Source organism: Saccopteryx leptura, chromosome 1 (genome assembly GCF_036850995.1).
Source record: "Saccopteryx leptura isolate mSacLep1 chromosome 1, mSacLep1_pri_phased_curated, whole genome shotgun sequence".
Classification (NCBI taxonomy): domain Eukaryota; kingdom Metazoa; phylum Chordata; class Mammalia; order Chiroptera; family Emballonuridae; genus Saccopteryx; species Saccopteryx leptura.
The window spans coordinates 57,916,405-57,935,338 of record NC_089503.1 but is presented as its reverse complement, the minus strand read 5'-3'; the positions used below and the strand labels follow the sequence as shown (position 1 = coordinate 57,935,338).

Here is an 18,934-nt window from a genome sequence, read left to right as displayed (position 1 = left end):
AGGGTTTTGTTACAGCAGGAGGGATGGATGCAGTAGGACATGAGTTGGAAATGGAGAAGAAAGGTGGGAATGGAGATGGAAGGTAGGCTGGAGCAGATATAGCCAGGACAGTCAGAGACCACTTGGCCCAGAAGCCTTTTTCACAGATGGAGAGACTGAGCCAAGAAGCAGAGATTGGACCAGGATCGCACAAGGAGCCTTGTGGGGGTCAGGACTGACCTCGACTCCTAGTCTGGTCCCTCTCTGGGAAGGGAGAGAGAAGGGAAGGGCGCTACCCTTGAGTTGAGTACCTACAGTGTGCTTGACACTGCACATTTGTTAATTTATTAACTTTACATCATTCCAGAGAGACAAGGCTCACACCCCAGTAAAAGGGGAAGAAACACAGAGCCCAGTAATGAAGTCAGCTAAAATGTTAACATCAGCAAACATGTACACAGCACTGTTGCAGGCACTTCTATGTATGTTAGCCAGTTTCATTCTCCAAACAACCTTAGAAGTTCCAATTTACAGATAAGGAAAATGAGGCACAGGAAGGCAATGTCACTTGCCCAAGGTTACAGCAAATAAGTGGTAGAAGCAGGGTCAGGATCCAGGCTTTTGTTTGCTTCTTTGGCCTGATTTCCCCTTCCTTTGCCTGACCTCACCCCTTGAGCTCAGTCCAGGGTCCCACTCAGTAAGGGGCTTTCCCCTGCGCGCTGGCCATGGCAGCAGGGCAGGCCCTGGCCTTCCCTCAGGAGCAGAGTCCAGTCCTTTGGCCGGAGCCTCTCACCCCTCCTCTGATCTCGTTGAGGCTGCACTCATTCCTTCCACAGCCCTGTGCAGGGCTGTCTGATATTTCAGGAAGGGGTTCTGAACTAAGGGTCACCACTCCAAGCTCTGAACAGCAGGAGGTTACAATGAGTGCACCCTCATAAAGCTCAGGGCTTGCTGCTGAATTCCGAGTGCCCCAGCCCTGATCAGAGAGGACATCTTGTCCATTTAACCTCACCCCTGTCAGGCCTCAGACCTGTACATTCCAGCCAGGGATCTGGGGAGGACAGTCCTAGCCCAAAGAGGCAGATGACCCCAAGTGTCAGGGATGGTTGGTCTTCTGCATGCCCTTCTTCTGGAATATCTCTTTGGCTCATCCTTTGGAATATAGTTCAGAGGGAGAAGTCTGTTCTATAATCAGGACAATTGGAACAATCACAGTGGCTGGGAAAGGATGTGGAGCTGAATTGCCAATTTAATAACCAAAGTGTTAGTAGTAATGATAGTAGTGATAGCTACTGTTCCTTGGAAGCTTACTGTGTACTAGGCACTGTGCTAAGCATTTTATGTAATGCTTTCATTTAATCCTCAACAGTAGTCTTGTCGTCTTGTAGGGTAGGCACCATTCTCATTTTACAGATGAAGAAATGGAGGCCCAGAGGTTAAGTCAGAGGTAGTCAACCTTTTTATACCTACTGCCCACTTTTGTATCTCTGTTAGTAGTAAGATTTTCTAACTGCCCACCGGTTCCACAGTAATGGTGATTTATAAAGTAGGGAAGTAACTTGACTTTATAAAATTTATAAAGCAGAGTTACAGCAAATTAAAGCATTTAATAATAATTCCCTACCAAGTACTTTATGTCGGATTTTCGCTAAGTTTGGCAGAATAAATCTTTATAAAACAACTTACTATAGTTAAATCTATCTTTTTATTTATACTTTGGTTGCTCTGCTACCGCCCACCATGAAAGCTGGAACACCCACTAGTGGGCGGTAGGGACCAGATTGACTACCACTGGGTTAAGTGATTTACCCAAGATTATCCATTCCATAATAGAGCGATAAGTCTGAGTCTCTGTTGTTTCATAGTGAGAACCCTGAGCACAGGGAGACACTGCAGTCAGAGGAGATCCGAACCCTGTTCTCTCCTAGGAACTCCCAGTTGGGTGGCAGGCAGGGACTGGAGGGCCACCTGGTCAGGTGACATTGCTGGTGACCAGCTGTGGGGATAGGGTGCCTGCAAGGGCATCCTGCTTGCAGACTGGGCTGACTGTTGTCAAGTGTTGAGCCCCTATGGGCCCAGCCCTAGGATGACCACCTCTGAGGTCTGCTTCCTGCTCTTGCCCTGTCTGCTTGGCTTTGTTGAATGCAGTGGTTCTCCCAGACCCCATTTTGCTGATAAGGAAACCGATGTCGGTAGAAGTTAAATGACTTGCTTATGTTCTTTCAGCCAAGGAAAGGGAGAGCTGGGACTGGCACCGAGGCAGGGGGCTCTGAGGTCTGCATTCTACCTCCCTGCCTGAAGCCTGGTCAGGGCCTCCTGGTACTCTTGACACCCTGAGTTTCCTTCAAACACTGTACTTCCCCTTGTTGTAGGGCCCAAGTCTTTCTCCCTGACCAAACAAGGAACCTGATTCCTCTCAAGATGCCTGAGATCAGGTACAGTGGGTTTCAGTGACTAATTGAAAAACCTGGAAAAAATGGCTCCAGAGCTGAGAGGGCAAGAGCATAGACCAGCTGTGATCAAGAGATAGCTCAGTTGTTTGGAGTGTTGTCTGGTTCTATCCCCGGTCAGGGCACGTACGGGAACAGCTCAATGTTCCTGTCTCTCTGTCTCTTTTTCCCTGCCTCCCCCCCCCCCCCAAAAAAAAGAAAGTGTGATGCTCAGGGTCAGAGGGTTCCAGAGGAGGATTCAGGGGTCAGAGAGCCCACCACCCTACCCCAGGAGGGAGGAATGTGGCAGAATCTTCTACCTCATTATCCTCGTTGTAAGGGTCAAGATTGTGAGCGAAAGTGGGGCACGGAGAGGAGGATTGGGACCTCTCAAAGCCATTTCTTGTCCCCATTTTCAGGGTAGGGAGCCAGAGGTCACACCTGGAATCTCAGCTGCCTCAGGGGAGCCTAGCCTACCTCCTCTGGTGATGCAGCGCTGGGGTGGTCAGCCCCCAGGACGGGAGAACAGAGCAGGGCTGAGCAGCCACTGTACATTTCCCCCTGGGTGCCTGGGTCTCCTCTGCCATCTCCCCTCCCACTTTAGAGGGCACTGCCCTGCCCTTGGGCATTCCTCTCTCTCCTCTATAGCTCTTCCTAAAGTCATAGGAGCCTATGGCATGTCCCTGACCTCTGGCTCAGTGAGAGGCCTTGGGCTGTCACTTATCTTCAATGGACTCAGCTTCCCCGGAGTTTCAAGGAAGGTGCTGGAAGCAGCAGATCCTGGAACCTTCCAGGTCCACCAGCTCCAGGTGTGGACAGCAACCAACCAAACAGGGCAGGTGAGAGGTGAGACAGGTTGAAGTAGGAGCTTCTCTGTCCCTCTCCACTCCTGCCCATCCTCTCCTTTCATTGAGCAGCTGTGATTTTAGAAATCTGAGTCTGAGATCCTAGGTATTAGAGGTTCAAGGATTCTAAGGTTTTATATGTCTGCGAGTCCCACTGTCAGTTGTAAGACAATTACTCGGAAGCAAATCTCAATGGATTGAGAAAATGCTCCAGAAAGGTGGTTTTACCACTTATTTTATACATCAGAATCAAAGGGGAAGATATAAAGAGATTACCTGAAATCCATTGGTGATAGATTAGGGAGACAGGAGAGAGTAAAAAGGCCAGGGCAATCTTTGGGATTAGATAAAGAGTAAAAATGTAGACTCAAACTTCTTTTACATAGGCAGGCATAAAATAGTTAACATTTAACGATTAACATGATAATAACTATAAGGGGGTTTGTTGGTTTCTGCTCTTGTGGGGTGGCTGCACCCTGAGGGGGCAAGGAAAGATTGCTCTTACATGTCAAAGGTATGTTATCAGGTATGTTATTGTAGATGCAAAAGACAACAGACAGGCTCAGTTAAGGTCAGGATCTTTGTAAGAGAAATACCTCCCTAGGACATGATACCCACCAGAAACTGCTTTTAGTCAGAAAGTTTTCATTGCAGACCATCCTGTGTGGTTACTTTAGGTCCCTGAGTTTGCAAGGCCACCCTGCAGGTTTCCCTGAGCTTGTCAGGTTCAACATGTGACCCCTGTTTTGTCCACACCGGCTTCCAAATTTCCAAAATTCTAGGTTCCAAGAGCCTGCAAACCCTCAAGTTGGGTAGGGTGGACCTTGAGCTGAGAGCTAGGTAGACTCTGTGTCCACACTTGGCCAGCTGGCACCAGACAGACCAAGACTAGAGAGTTTCTCAGGGCTGGTTGGGGGGTGAGTGGCCCAGGTGGCCGCCAGGTTCTGTGTGGAGACAGAGTCAGAGAGAGGAGCAGATAGGGACAGACAGACAGGCAGGGAGAGAGATGAGAAGCATCAATACTTGGTTGTGGCACCTTAGTTGTTCATTGATTGTTCTCTCATATGTGCTTTGACCGGGGGGCTACAGCAGACCGAGTGACCCCTTGCTCTGTCCCTACCACCACAGCATACACACCCAACTGACCACTTTCAAGAAATCTGAGAACCAGGCCATGCAAAGGACTAGGTGGTAGCAGAAAGACAGCCATCTTGTTGGGGAGTAGGGAGGGGACAGACAGGGGCCAGGCCTCCTTTGCATTTGATGCTAGTGAGGCAGTCTTCCTGGATACCAGGACGGGATTGACTGGAGGCCCCTGGAGGGCTGGTGGTTGGCTGGGTCACAGAGCAAGGTCTGGGCCACAGGGCTGGCTTGAATAGGTCGTCCTGGGACAGGATGTGGTTCAGCAGACCCGAGGCCAGCCTTAGAGGGTTAGAATAGTTAACAGAGGCTTGAGCCCGAGAGCCTGAGAGGGTGACACTGCCCCTCCTCAGGGAGCAGGGAAGCTGGGCCTTGAGCAAAGTTGTCGTGTTTTACAGTACCTCCCCAGCTCCTTCTGATACCCATGTGGGGCTGTGGGCACAGCAGCTGCCCTGACAGGGCCCTGGACAAGGAGCTGGACATGCCCCTGGGAGGAGGCCTGTTACCTCCTTTGAAGGAAATGCACCCTCTCCTGGAAGACGTCCTCTGGGGCCACTGTGAGTGTGCTTGTATGTGTACCTGTGTGCTCTTGGACCCAGATGCGATCTTGAAGGTCCTGTGCTTTTTCCTGTGTGTGGGTATGATCAGCATTCGATGTCCCGCTGGATTGCGGTAGGAGGTGCTTGGTTCTGCACCCCTTGATGTGTGAGCTGAGTCTGGCTTTCACCCACTTGAGTGGGGCCCTTTGTCCGGATGGGCCACTTTGTGGGTCTGCAGCTGAAAATGCGACAATTTATTCCCAGCCTGGTGGGGAGAAAGCGGCCTCCCTGGGGGCAGGGTCAGAGACTGAGCTTTGCCAGTTGACAGCAGGACAGCTCTGGGGTGGGTTCTTCCATGCTTGGGGAAGGGGTGCCAGGACCTCTGCTAAAGGCCTATATCTTCCCTCAGACTGGGGCTGTTCCAGCTCCTTCTGTCTTCTCTGCTTAAAGATGGACCTGCTAAGCCAAGGGAGGCCGAAGATCCACGGAGTGTCTAGTGCAGGGGTCGGGAACCTTTTTGGCTGAGAGAGCCATGAATGCCACATATTTTAAAATGTAATTCCGTGAGAGCCATACAACGACCCGTGTATGTTACGCATTATCCAATAAAAATTTGGTGTTGTCCCAAAGGACAGCTGTGATTGGCTCCAGCCACCCGCAACCATGAACATGAGCAGTAGGAAATGAATGGATTGTAATACATGAGAATGTTTTATATTTTTAATGTTATTATTATTATTATTATTTTTCCATTTTTCCGAAGCTGGAAACGGGGAGGCAGTCAGACAGACTCCCGCATGCGCTCGACCGGGATCCACCCGCATGCCCACCAGGGGGCGATGCTCTGCCCATCTAGGGCATCGCTCTGTTGCATCCAGAGCCATCCTAGTGCCTGAGGCAGAGGCCACAGAGCCATCCCCAGCGCCTGGGCCATCTTTGCTCCAATGGAGCCTCGGCTGTGGGAGGGGAAGAGAGAAACAGAGAGGAAGGAGAGGGGGAGGGGTGGAGAAGCAGATGGGCGCTTCTCCTGTGTGCCCTGGCCGGGAATCGAACCCGGGACTCCTGCACGCCAGGCCGACGCTCTACCACTGAGCCAACTGGCCAGGGCCTTATTATTTTTTATTAAAGATTTGTCTGTGAGCCAGATGCAGCCATCAAAAGAGCCACATCTGGCTCACGAGCCATAGGTTCCTGACCCCTGGTCTAGTGGTTTTGTTCCAGGACATGAACCAGGACACTTACCTGCTTCTACTGCCTGTGGCCTGAAAACCCACATTTCTCAGTGCAGGGCCAACCTCGCCAGTTCACTTGGAGGGAGGAGTTGCTCCAGTGTTTCTGAGGTTACCTGAGAGGAACTCCCCCTCCCAGTTCTTTCAAGGAACAGGCAAGTGGAAGGGCTAAAGGCGCACTTAGCCATGTGTCCTGGTCTTTTTTTTTTTTTTTTTTTGTGGCAGAGACAGAGTCAGAGAGAGGGACAGATAGGGACAGACAGACAGGAAGGGAGAGAGATGAGAAGCATCAATACTTGACTGCGGCACCTTAGTTGTTCATTGATTGTTTTCTCATATGTGCTTTGACCGGGAGGCTACAGCAGACCGAGTGACCCCTTGCTCAAGCCAGCAACCTTTGGCTCAAGCTGGTGAGCCTTGCTCAAACCAGATGAGCCTGCACTCAAGCTGGTGACCTTGGGGTCTCGAACCTGGGACCTCCGCGTCCCACTCTGATGCTCTATCCACTGTGCCACCGCCTGGTCAGGCTGTCCTGGTCTTGAATTGCTTTGTAACCCAGCTTAGGTTCTTTGCACTCTCTGAGGCTCACTTTCCCCTTCTGGAAGTAGGAAAGGTTGGATTGGGGGTTCCAGGCAGAGAGAACAAGTATAAGCAGAGTCCTGGAGGTAAAGTATCAGGTAGTGGGGTTGAGAGGAGTGAGACCAGAGAGGAGGAGTAAGCTGCAGGAACCAGAGGGTGGAGGCCTTTGAACTCCATTCAATAAGGGGGAGCCATCGAAGGGCTAGGCAGTCAGGGGAAAGGCACCTGCCATGAGTGGGGAGCGGGGTGGTTGGTGTCAGAGAGTCCTGGACATCTAGGTGGTTCTGACCTGCTCTGGGGAACAGTTGAGAAGTGGGCAGTTCAAGGGGCTCTGAGAGTCAGCACTTTCCTGTGTGGGTGAGGCTCCCCTAAGCCAGCAGTGTTTATCGGCCAGTTCAGCAGGAAGTGGCTGGGGTGGCCCCAGAGGAGGAAAGAACTGTCAGGCTTAGCCGTGGAGGGTGCCAGGGAGTCTCAGAGTTGAGTCTTTGACCCCTAGAACTCTGCTCTGAGCCTTGACACCTGCCTCAGCCAACCCTTTCTCTTGCTACCCATGTCACAGGCCCCTGTCCCAAGCTCCAGACCTTAGTGAGCCAGGCCTTTGTAGATTTCCATTTATCCATTCCCCCAGTGGCCGGACACTTCCAGCCACTGGCGATAGAGCTGTGAATGAGGCAGCGTCCTTGTCCTCATTGAGACTAAAAATTAACAATAAATATATAATACAGCGTCTAATAGTGATAAGTGGAATGCAGAAAAATGACATAGGATCAGGAGATAGGGACTGATGGGGGCACTCTTTTAGGTAGAATGGTCATGGAAGGAAGGTGTTGTGTTTGAGCAGGTGCTGGGAGAGTATGGGAGTGAGTCTGTAGGTGTCTGGAAGAGCCTTCCAGGCAGAGGGAGCTCCAGTGCCCAGCCCTGAGGGGGCCCGTGGAGAGGGTCAGAGTAACAGCAGGGAGGCAGGAGGGGGCAGGGACAGACAGACCACGCTGGCCTGGTGGGCCAGCTTTCTGGGGGAGGTGGGAAGTCCCTGGAGAGAGAGGGCTGGTCAGACTTGAAGTTTGTTTTTAAGTTGTACATTTATTTCTCACAAACCTGCAGGGCAGAGCTGTCGTAACCCCCATTGTACAGACGATGAAACTGAGACTCAGAAAAGTTATGTGAATTTCCAAGTCTCACAGCAGTCGGAACCCTTGCTGGCCTGCCTGTCTGTTGCCCCATGCTTGGTCCCCGGACCACCCTGCTGCCCTTCATGGATTCCTGCTGTCTGGACAGTAGGGCGAGTGCTTTAGCATGGCCTTCGAGGTCTTTCTCTGCCTACAGTCATCCTCCCTCTCCTGCCTGACCTCCCTGCTCGCTGCCTGTCTCTACACTGTCCCCTCTGAGGAGATGGAGTGAAAGGGGCCCAGGCAGCCCTTGATTCAGTTGTCATTTTGGGCAAGTTATTTAATCTTCCTGAGTCTCAGTTTCTTCCTGATCTGTAAAATGGGCTAATGCCGTCCACTTTCTAGATTGTCTAGAGAATTAATCCATGTGACATGTTTAGCACAGTGCCTGGTAGATAGATGGTAAGCATGCCACACCCATGTCGTATAAGCAGGGATGGCTGGGCCAGATAAGTGGGTTAGAATGTTCCCTGTGAGTCGGAGAGGAGAAGCCTAGTCAGGAGCCTTTCCTGTCTGTTGTCTGATTATAGTGGAGGAGGCTGAGGTCACGCATCAAATTGGAGGCCAGAGCCTTAGGGCTGGTCCCCCATCTCCCTCTCTCCCTTTTGGCCCCTGCCCCAGCCATCTGGTCACCTCCACCCCACCAACACAGGCAGCTTCCCCTTTCAGGTGCCGACAACATGGGACCGCTATATCTGGCTTCTCATTTCATGGGCCACCTAGGGAGAGGGCAGATTCCGGTCCCTGTTCTCCTAAGTTGCTAGTTTTGGGATACAGAGGAACCTACCGAGTCTCTTCTCCTGGGTGTTCACACGCCAGGTTCCCCGTCAGCTCAGAGAGAATGGAATCCAGCAGCCTTCTCTCCCCCTCCCCTGCCAGGGCCAGCGTGGCCCTCAGCTCCTCTGGTGTGTGGTGAGGGTCCCAGCATGTGACTCAGGTTCTGTCCACTCCTGCTGCCAGGTGTCTGTTGTCAGCCCTGTGCACTCCCACCCCTCTGTGGTTAGCCTGTTTCTTCCTGTTTCTGCCTCACGGTCTTATGAGCCCCCCCCCCCCCCACTTCTCAAGGGGGGCAGTGGTCACAGAGGAGGATCTTCCTGCAGTTAGTTACTCACTGTAGCACCTCAGGCTTCCCCTTGGCCAGCACTTTTGGTCAGCGGAGGCACTCCCTCCCCTGCCTGGGAAGTCCCAGCCCAGCAAGGGTGTGTCTGTGACTATGGGGCAGGGGACCAATCCGGAACCGGTTCTCCTGGTGGGAGTGCCTCAGGTCTCTGGTGCTGTGGGGCTGGCTTGGTCACCCTTTCAAGTGGGAGGATGACCCTTTCTGAGTGAGGCCTGAAGAGCGACTGGTTGGGGAACTAGGGAAGATGGATGTAGGTCAGGGCTGTGGGTATTAGTGTTCGGGTCAGGAGCTCTGCCTGTGGCAGGTTAGAGGTGTAGGCTAGAGGTCTCCTGGCTGCAGGAGGGGGAAGGGCAGACGGCAGGGAGGAAGGCCCAGGGGTCTAGGCAGGAGGCCTGGGGAGGATGGGGGACATTGGGGATGGAGAGGAGGGTGATACGTCAAAAACATGGCAATGAGGAACCAGTTAGGGGAAAAGGGAGGGAGTGGTTCGGAGCGACCCATTTGGAGGTGGGGGTACTATGTAAGAGGATTTGTGTCTCATAGACTTTTTGACAAGGCCCAGAAACCAAACCATTTTACTCTGAGCTTCATTTATTTGTAAGTGAGGTACTTCAGACATTCCCACTGCATCCTCACATTGTACTCCCTGTCTGGCCCTCTCCAGGGTAGGGCTTGGGCATGAGGAGCCCCTCGGTGAGGTTTGGGGGAATGTGGGGTGAGGGTCAGAGTTAGGGTGGGGCCAGATGGTATTAAAGGACAAGCCACAGGACCCTGGAATCTTGTGTTTATTAATGGATCTCAGTCTGTTTCCTGTTTGAAAATCTGTGGGCCGCACTCTGCTGCTGCCCTCTGGGTTCCTTGTGAGGGGGCCGTATTTGATCAGCTGAGTCTTAGTCCTTTGGGAGGATAAGCTGGTGGGCGGGGGGAGTGAGCTTAGGGTCTCAGTTTCTCATTCTCTAGTCCAGATGGCCCAGAAATCAGTAGTTTTGTTTACAGTAGTTCTCTTAGTAATCTATCCATGTTATATTTTATTATTAATTGTTTTTTATTTTTATTGTAAGTGAGAGTAGGGGAGATGCAAAGACAGGTTCCTGCATGCGCCCTGACTGGGATCTACGGGCAACCCTCGCCTTGGGCCAATGCCCTGCCATTTGGGGCCAATTGTAACTGAGCTATTTTTAATGCTGAGCCATCCTCAGTGCAGGGGGCCAGTGCTCTCTAATTAATCGAGCCATAGCTGTGTGAGGAAAAGAGAGAGAGAGAAAGGAGAGGGGGAGGGGTAGAGAAGCAGGTGTTGCCTCTCATGTGCCCTGACCGGGAATTGAACTTGGGACATCCACACGCCAGGCCGATGCTCTACCACTGAGCCAACCGGTCAGGGCTATCCATGTTATATTTTGAATCATCAAGCTACCTTATAATGACAGTTTGAGGAACAAACTGGAACAAACTCAATTCTAATAGACTGAAATACTTTTATCATTTTTTCTTCTCTAATTGTAAAAGTGATACATACTGTAATAACATTAAACAGTACAGACATGAAGTTTGTAGAAAGTAATAATCTTTCGGCCCTGCCCAATTGGCTTGGTGGTAGAGTGTCAGCCCAGCTTATGGAAGTCCCGGGTTTGATTCCTATTCAGGGCACACAGGAGAAGGGACCATCTCCTTCTCTACCACTTCCCCTCCCCCTTCTCTCTCTTCTCCTTTTGCAGCCATAGCTCTATTGGTTCCAGGACATTGACCCAGGTCACTAAGGATGGCTTAATGGAGCCTCTACCTCAGGTGCTAAAATTAGCTCAGTTGTGCCTGACCAGGCGGTGGCGCAGTGGATAGAGCGTTGGACTGGGATGTGGAAGGACCCAAGTTCAAGACCCCGAGGTCACCAGCTTGAGTGCAGGCTTATCTGGCTTGAGCAAAAACTCACCAGCTTGGACCTAGGGTCGCTGGCCCCAGCAAGGGGTTACTCAGTCTGCTGAAGGCCCGCAGTCAAGGCACATATGAGAATGCAATCAATGAACAACTAAGAAGTCGCAACACGCAACGAAAAACTAATGATTGATGCTTCTCATCTGTCTCCATTCCTGTCTGTCTGTCTCTGTCTATCCCACTGACTCTCTCTCTGTCTCTGTAAAAATTAAATAAATAAATAAATAAAATGTTTAAAATTAGCTCAGTTGTGAGCATTGGCCCCAGATGGGGTTACCAGGTAGATCCCGGTTGGGGCACATGCAGGAGTCTGTCTCTCTATCTCCCCGCCTCTCACTTGGAAAAGAAGAAAAAAAGAAAATGATAGTCTTTAAGATTGGGGTGGAAGTGAAGGCTAGGCCTGGAATTGAGGTCAGGGATGTCCATGGTCACTTAATTTTTAAAGTCCCTTGGTCATGAATAAAACTGGATTTTACTGCCCCAGAGGTTGTTAAAATAGCCTGCCAGTGCCCAGGTCCACTGCGTGTGGGTGTGTACAGGAAAGGGCCCTGTAGGTGGGGAGGTGGAGAGTGGGAGAGGGAGGATTGAGACCAGCGTGCTGAACTGTGAGCTCTGATGTGGGGCTCCTGAGGGAAAAGGCATTTTTAAATTTGCTCAAAGGCCCCTGTACTTTGGAGTCAGCCTTGCTTCATCTGGAGAAGGGAGCTGGTGAATTCACTGTGGCTGGGGAGCCACCCAGGGATGTGCAGGGGTTAGGGGGTATCCAGTCTGGAGCCCTGCAGGGGGCATGGCTGGGGCAGGGTGTGCTAGTAGTCATTGGTGTCTGGGGTAAGAGAACTCCAGGGTGCCGAGAGCGTCCAGACTGGAGCCTGGCCTCAAGACTTTCACCAAGGACCCCTCTTGTAAAAGGTAGCCAAGGTCTTGGGGTTAGGAACTGGAAGTGTCTGTCTTAGCAACAGAGGCGTAAGCAGATGATTAGTGTGGCCTCTAGTACACACATGGTGATGTGTCGCAGGCATGTGGATGATGGCTGCTTTGTGGAGGGAGAAACTGAGGCTCAGAATGTGACAGGACTGGAACCCGGACTTGCTTTGCATCCTTCAGAGAGGGGGGCTCTGACCTGGAGCCCTGGGGCTTGCCAGTTGGCCCCGGTTCCCCACAGGGTGCTTGAAGTGGCTCTTTATGTACCTAGGCCCTAGGGTCCCTGACTGTCCTCACTGCTCCTTTCCTCACTTTTGGAAAACCAGAGGACAGGTCACACCACAGATGGGATGGGGCAGAAAATTGGTGCCAGAGTGTGTGACAGGGCAAAAAGATTCAGGGCTGGGGCAGGGCAGAGACTACAGTGTAACTCCTTGGGACCAGTATGCCCTGGCTACCAGTCCCTGAGAGACAGAAAACGAGCTTCTTGGCTCAGGGGTCAGTCAGCTGCACCCCTGCTGCCTTGACTGGCGCTGGAGGGAGCTGGCTTCTGCAGAGGGGCGGGGGCCACTTCTGCACCCTTTGGGTTGGGAACCCAACCCCCACCTAGTTCCTCATAGCTAGGGGAAGTGTCTTCGAGGCCTCTTGCCTCTGTTAGTGGAGTCCTGAGAACACCCTGCAGACCGATGGTGACCCTGCCCATAGGTATCCCTTGGTGACTGGGCTGGGGGATGAAGGGAGGCTGGGGACTGGGGGGTATTGAGCGCTGGGGTATTCTGAGGCTATTGGTCACAGTTGAGTTATCGTGGGGAGTATGGGGACAGAAGGCTGTGTGGTGGGGCAGATCTGCTATGTGGATGCTGGGTGCGGTGGAAGGTATGTGTCCCTGGAGGTGGTGTGAGGTGTGCATTTATGGTATAGGTGGAGTGTGGTTTGTAGGCCTGGCCTGGCCAAAGCTGGATGGATGGGGTTCTTGGTTCCTGTGTGGGGAGCTCCTGAGGTCTGGACACTGGAGTCCCTGCCTAGCCTGCCTGGGGTCGGGGAGTATGCAGTGGAGGAAGTGAGGGTGGTAAGCTCAGGCCTCAGGTCTGGACCCCTGGGCCTGCCTTTCTTCCCTTCCGCTGCCTCAAAACACTGGGCCTTCCCTTGAACCCAGATCCTAGCTTTGTGTAGAGGCAGATCTGAAGATGAAATTGAGGAAGGGTTTTAGCCGAGGGGACTCCAGTGCTGAGTGCAGAAAGAGTTGGGACTTTCAGGGCTGCCTTGCAAGGATCTGACTCATTCATGCAAATCAGAATGCACTTGATGCTCACATCCACATGGTCAGCAGGCTCTGTGGGCACTTGAGGGAGGGTCCCCAATCCTCTCTGGGTGTCATTACTGTCCTTTAATGTTTCCTGTTCCTGCCTCACTGAACTCTCCCATCTCTGCATCTGTCAGGTCCTGGCCCGTCCCTGAGTCTTGCACTCAGTTTCCTTTGCTTGGAGGGACAACCTGCTACCTAACTGTCCTTCAAAGCCCAGCTCAGGAGTGCCCTCTGGAAGCTTTGCCAACTCCACAGACAGAAGTGGTCACATCCTCCGAAGGCCCTGTTGGCCCTCGCAAGTGACCTGGGCAAGTTCCCCCCTCACACAGCCTCATGAAATGGAGCAAATACCGGGTCTTGGGATTGTTATAAGGACGACTGAGATGAAGGTGGAAGTCTGGCAGGGGCTAGGCATGAGGCGGGCTCTTAGAAAATGAAGGTAATGGGGCTGTGCCTGTCCTTGAGGAAGGCTCTGGGCCACCTTCCTGCTAGACTTTCAGTTTTGGTAGCTCTAGTCAGTAGTGGGCAGGGATGACACGAGGGAGGTGCTGGGCTGGGGCACAGAAGGGGCGATGGATTTAAACTCTGCCCTCAGGGGTTGAAATGGTAGTGAGAAGACAGAAGGGTGACAGCTTTGGCTCCAACAAGGACTCAGGCCAGACCTGACAAAGGACTCTCTGGCCAGGATTAGAGAGTCTAGACGACCCTTACTTAACTCTGGACTGACTGCCTTGTGAACCCAGTCAGGTCCTGAGCTCTAGTGTGGAGGGCAGGGGGCAGAAGAAGGGGTGCAGACTCACAGGGTACCCCAGGCCAGGTGGGGGGTTAGATGGAGATGGACCTCCACAAATGAAACAACCAGAGATAGAGCAGAAGCAGTTCTGAGCTGCATGCAGTTTTTGAGCGCAGTCAAGGAGAACTTTCTGGAGGAGGCAGTCTGGAATCAGTACCTGAAGGTGGGGAAAATTTCAGAGGCTTCCACATGCCAAGCTGGTACCTGATGTAAAAAAGTGAAATGGAGGGAGTGATGAGCCAGCCCAGCCTGGCTGGGGCTTGGGGTATGTCATGGGCAACTTGGGCAAGTCACTTCCTCCTGTGAGGGTTCGTTTCTTCATCTGTAAACATCAGGGCTGGAACAGGTCAAATGACAGGCTGAACCGCTGGGCTTGAGGGCACCGGGAACCACAGAGGGGCTCTGGGCAGGGGTGCGGCGGGGGTTGTACAGCAGAGAGGTGCTGGAGGGAGACGGGAGAAGCAGAGACAGGGTGGGGTGGGGTGACGTTGAAACCTGAGTTGGGTCTTTGGGGTGGGGAAGAAGGGGAACCCCCCAGTTTGTGGCCATGCTGTCACAACAGGATGACGCTCCCCTCTGCCCGGGTCCTTGCTTCCCTGGGGGTGGAAACTCAGTGATAAGTCATAGCAGCTGAAGGGCTTAAACCTGGGGAGGGGGTTCAGGATTAGGGTGAAGCAAGTGAGGCACTTGCCTCGGCGCAAAATATAGGGTGGGGGCCGCAAAAAGCTCAGTAATCAAGATAATATATTTTAAAAATTCAATATTAATGAAAAATGTTCAAAATGAACAAAATATCTGCACTTTAAATAAAGATATTAAGTATTGCCCTTCTTTCTTTGCCTTAGGGCTATAGCATGGCTCAGCAGGGCAGTACTATGCCAGACTTCTTCTTTTCTTTAATTTAGACAATTAAATTTAACAAGGTGACATTGGTCAACCAGAGTACATAGATTAGAGAAAACATCTCCACGTCATTTGGACAGTTGATTATGTGTATATCCATCACCCAAAGTCAGATCATCCTGTCACCCTATATGTTTCTCCTTATGCCCCTCTCCCTTCCCCCTCCCTCTCCTCCCTGCCCTTCCCCCTGGTAATCACTGCACTCTATGTCCATGAGTCTCAATTTTGTGTCCCACCTATGTATGGACAAACTTTGTTTTAAAGAGTTGCCTCCTCCAGGAAGCCTTCCCTGACCCTTGGCCTGGTGAGGGCCATGTGGGCTGTTTTCTCTGGCTGGCTGATATCTGATCCCTTTAGCCTGACTTTCCTGGAGGGCAGGTCTAAGGTCTGGCTCATGGTTCCAGTATCTTGAATGGAGCTGTCCTAAAGGGTTCTGAGTGTGGAGTCCCTGAGTCTGACCTTGGCCTGAAGCCTTCAGTGCAGCAATAGGAACTTAAGAAAGGCCCAGGATGTGGGTGGGCCCTTTGTAGGGACAGAAGTAGTTTCCTGTTTTCCAGTACTGGTTATTCCCGTATGGTAGTCAATCCATATTGACCCTTTAGAACAGGGCCCGGCCTGTAGCAGGGGCTCAGTGGTGTTAATTACCACTTTTTTTTTTTTGTATTTTTCTGAAGCTGGAAACGGGGAGAGACAGACAGACTCCCGCATGCGCCCGACCGGGATCCACCCAGCACGCCCACCAGGGGCGATGCTCTGCCGAGACCAGAGCCACTCTAGCACCTGGGGCAGAGGCCAAGGAGCCATCCCCAGCGCCCGGGCCATCTTTGCTCCAATGGAGCCTTGGCTGCGGGAGGGGAAGAGAGAGACAGAGAGGAAGGGGGGGGGGTTGGAGAAGCAAATGGGCGCTTCTCCTATGTGCCCTGGCCAGGAATCGAACCCGGGTCCCCCACACGCCAGGCCGACGCTCTACCGCTGAGCCAACCGGCCAGGGCCTAATTACCACTTTTGAGAGGCAGTGAGCAGAGTGGGTAAGAGTCTAGGGCTGCACTCCAACAGAAATATAATTTGAGCCATAAGTGCAATTTAAAATTTTTTAGTACATATTAAAAAGAAATAGGAAATTCATATTCCTAATATATTTTATTCAAATAGCCAAAATATTGTAATTCCATTGTGTAATAAATGGAAAAACATTATTGAGGTAGTTTATATTCTTGTTTTTTGTACTAAGCCTTCAAAATCCAGTGTGTATTTTATTTATTTCAATGTTTGTTTTATTGATTTTAGAGCGAGGAAGAGAGAGAGAGAGAAATACAGGAACAGCGATCATTTCTATGTGTGCCATGACCAGGGATTGAACTGGCAACATCTGGGCTTTGGGACGATGCTCTAACCAACTGAGCCATCCAGCCAGGGCTCCAGTATGTATAAGCCGCTTTATTATGCAGCCATGTCTTGAGTGTTCAATGATCATATGTGACTACTGCTGGTTACTGTATTGGACAAAGCAGGTCTATACTATATTCAAACTACCCCTTTCCTAACTGTGTGACTTTGGGCAAGTTATTTAATCTCTTTGTGCCTCAGTTTCTTCATTTTAAAGTATGCTTTATGTACCTCATAGGTTGCTGTGAGGATTAAATAAGTTAATAAAAAGTTCTTAGGTACCTGGCATTCAGTAAGGACTATTTATGTTGTCTTTTTTTTTTATTGTCATTCTCCATCCTAAGAAATAATTGTGGAGTCTACTTGATATAAGTACCTGGCTAGTAAATTAATGAGTCGTCACGCAGAGCCCAGCAGTTTGCAGTGACCCTGCCTAGTGGCAGGAAAGATGGCTCTGCCCAGGACCTGCCCATTCCACCTTGTTCTCTTACTGCCGGCCACCTGAATTTGCTGGTGACCTGCTTTCAGGGATGGCCGGGCTATCTGAGCTTGCTGGTGGCGAGCCTACAGTGACGGCTTGTTCTCTCCTCTTGGCTGGAAACACCCCTTTTGCCACCCCCAACATGTTCAGAAACAGGCCCCTAGGGTCTTCTGTCTGCCTAAATTGCAGCCCCTCTGTTCTCACTCCACCCCATTGCTCCCAGGCTTAGTGGAGAGGGTCCTGCCTCCTGGGGTCTCCCCAGGGTCCACCACCTGTCGCTGATAGGCTCTGCGTTGTGTGTGGGGGAACTACCTCATGTCATGGAGCTACATACATGTATCCCCTCCCCTTGTCTTCCTTGGGGACAGTCTAGCCTCCTGGCCAGGCCAGTAGGTTTTTTGTTTGTTTGTTTTTTAGACGAGGGGAGGCAGAGAGACAGACTCCGCTTGCAGCGGACTGGGATCCACTGGGCAAGGCCACTAGGAGGCGATGTTGTGCCCATCTGGGGCGTTGCTCTGTTGCAGCTGGAGCCATTTTTTAGTGCTTGAGGTGGAGATCGTGGAGCCATCCTCAGCACCTGAGGTCAACTCACTTGAGCCAATCCAGCCATGCAGACTAGTAGTTTCTATCACAGCCTGTTCCCCTACACATCCCAGCCATTGGTCCTGGGGGAGGGCCATAGAATGAGGAGTCTCAACTTCCCTTTTCCACGTGTGTGGCCTCTTCCTCTTGGCAGGCCTGTGTGTTTACCTCCTGACCCCCACTGGAAGTGCCTGGCTGCCATTAGGCTCCCTGAACTCTTCTCTCCTCTTCCTTCTTTTCCTCTGCCCTCTTCCCCATTTCTCCCTTCCTTCCCTCTCTTTCCTTTTTCCCATCCCTCTCCCCCTTCCTCCTCCACCTTCCTGCCTCCATCCTCCTTTCCCTTCTTCTGCCTCCTCCCAGCATCCCTCCATTCCAAGTGGCCTTGCCTTATGAACTTTCTCGTCTCCTTCTGTCTTCGCAGGTGTCACGTGAGGCCAAGATGAGCTGCTGTTCAGAGTAGATGCTGCCTCTGGGAGGACATTGTCCTGGCCCAGCAGGTGAGTGGGTAGATGGGAAGGCAGAGGCGGCTGGGTGTGGCAGGCTAAGCTCCAACATTGAGGTGGTGGGGAGGCTTCATAGAGGCAAGATCTGAGGTCCCATTTTCCATTGTGAAAACTGAGGTTGAGAGGCTAAGAGAGCGTGAGGCCCAGAGATCTTGAGAAGAGCCTCCCAGGAAGGTTTTGAAGGTGGGCCAGGCAGGGACCAGAGGGTTGGTAGGGTGTGTGTGTGTGTGTGTGTGTGTGTCTGCTTATTTGATTTCCTTCTTTTTGCCTGGTGAGTTACCATCTCTTTCTCATTCCCAGACGTTCATGTTATCTTTTAAACTGTATTTGTACTTTTGAGAAATGGTACAAAATTAAGAAGATGCAGAGGATATTGTGAAAGGTGCCTTTCCCTCTCTTGTTCCCCCAGCTGCCGGTACTCCTCTGCAAAGGCAGTTTCTTGTAAACCCATCCACAGGCTTTTTGTGTATACGTTCGAGGTAACATTGGTTAACTATATAATTAATTTATAATTGTATACATTTCAGGTATACATGATATTTTGATACCTGTATACTCGATTGTATGCTTACCACCCAAAGTCTAGTTTCTCTCCATTACCGTATATTTGACCCCCTTTACCTATTTTTGTCCTCCTCCCTCCATTCTCCTCTAGTAACCACCATTCTGTTGGTCTGTACCTAGTTTGTTTTTGTTTTGTTAGTTTTTTTTTTTAATATTTCACGTACTGGTGAAATTGTAGTTTTTGTCCTTTTTTGTTTGACTTTTTGCACTTAGCAGAGTCCTCTCAAGAACCATCCATCCATGTAGTTGCAAATGACAATAATTCATATTTTTGTATGGCTGGGTAATGTTCCATTATACATATATACCACATCTTCTTTATCCATTCAGCCACTGATGGACATACAGGGTTGTTTCTGTCTTGGCTATTGCAAATAATGCTGCAGCGAACATAGGGGTACAATTATCTTTACAAATAAATTTTTCCACATTTTCAGTAAATACCCAGAAGAGAACTTGCTGAGTCATATGGTAGTCTTATTTTGAATTTTTTGAGGAACCTCCATACTTTTTTCCACAGTGGCTACACCAATTTACATT

General features: G+C 51.0%; 1 protein-coding gene across 6 annotated transcripts in view; it reads left to right on the top strand.

The window, feature by feature from the left end:
- ARAP1 (ArfGAP with RhoGAP domain, ankyrin repeat and PH domain 1) overlaps positions 1-18,934 on the top strand; it is a 73,325-nt gene that overhangs the window by 2,347 nt on the left and 52,044 nt on the right. For 4 of the 6 annotated variants that reach the window (XM_066367825.1, XM_066367810.1, XM_066367819.1 and 1 more), the window contains exon 2: positions 17,749-17,824. The gene's annotated coding sequence lies outside the window, so the exon portion shown is untranslated. Of the gene's footprint in view, positions 1-12,563; positions 12,582-16,165; positions 16,300-17,748; positions 17,825-18,934 lie in introns of those variants that run through there. The other 2 variants (XM_066367791.1, XM_066367801.1) reach the window with 2 other exon arrangements.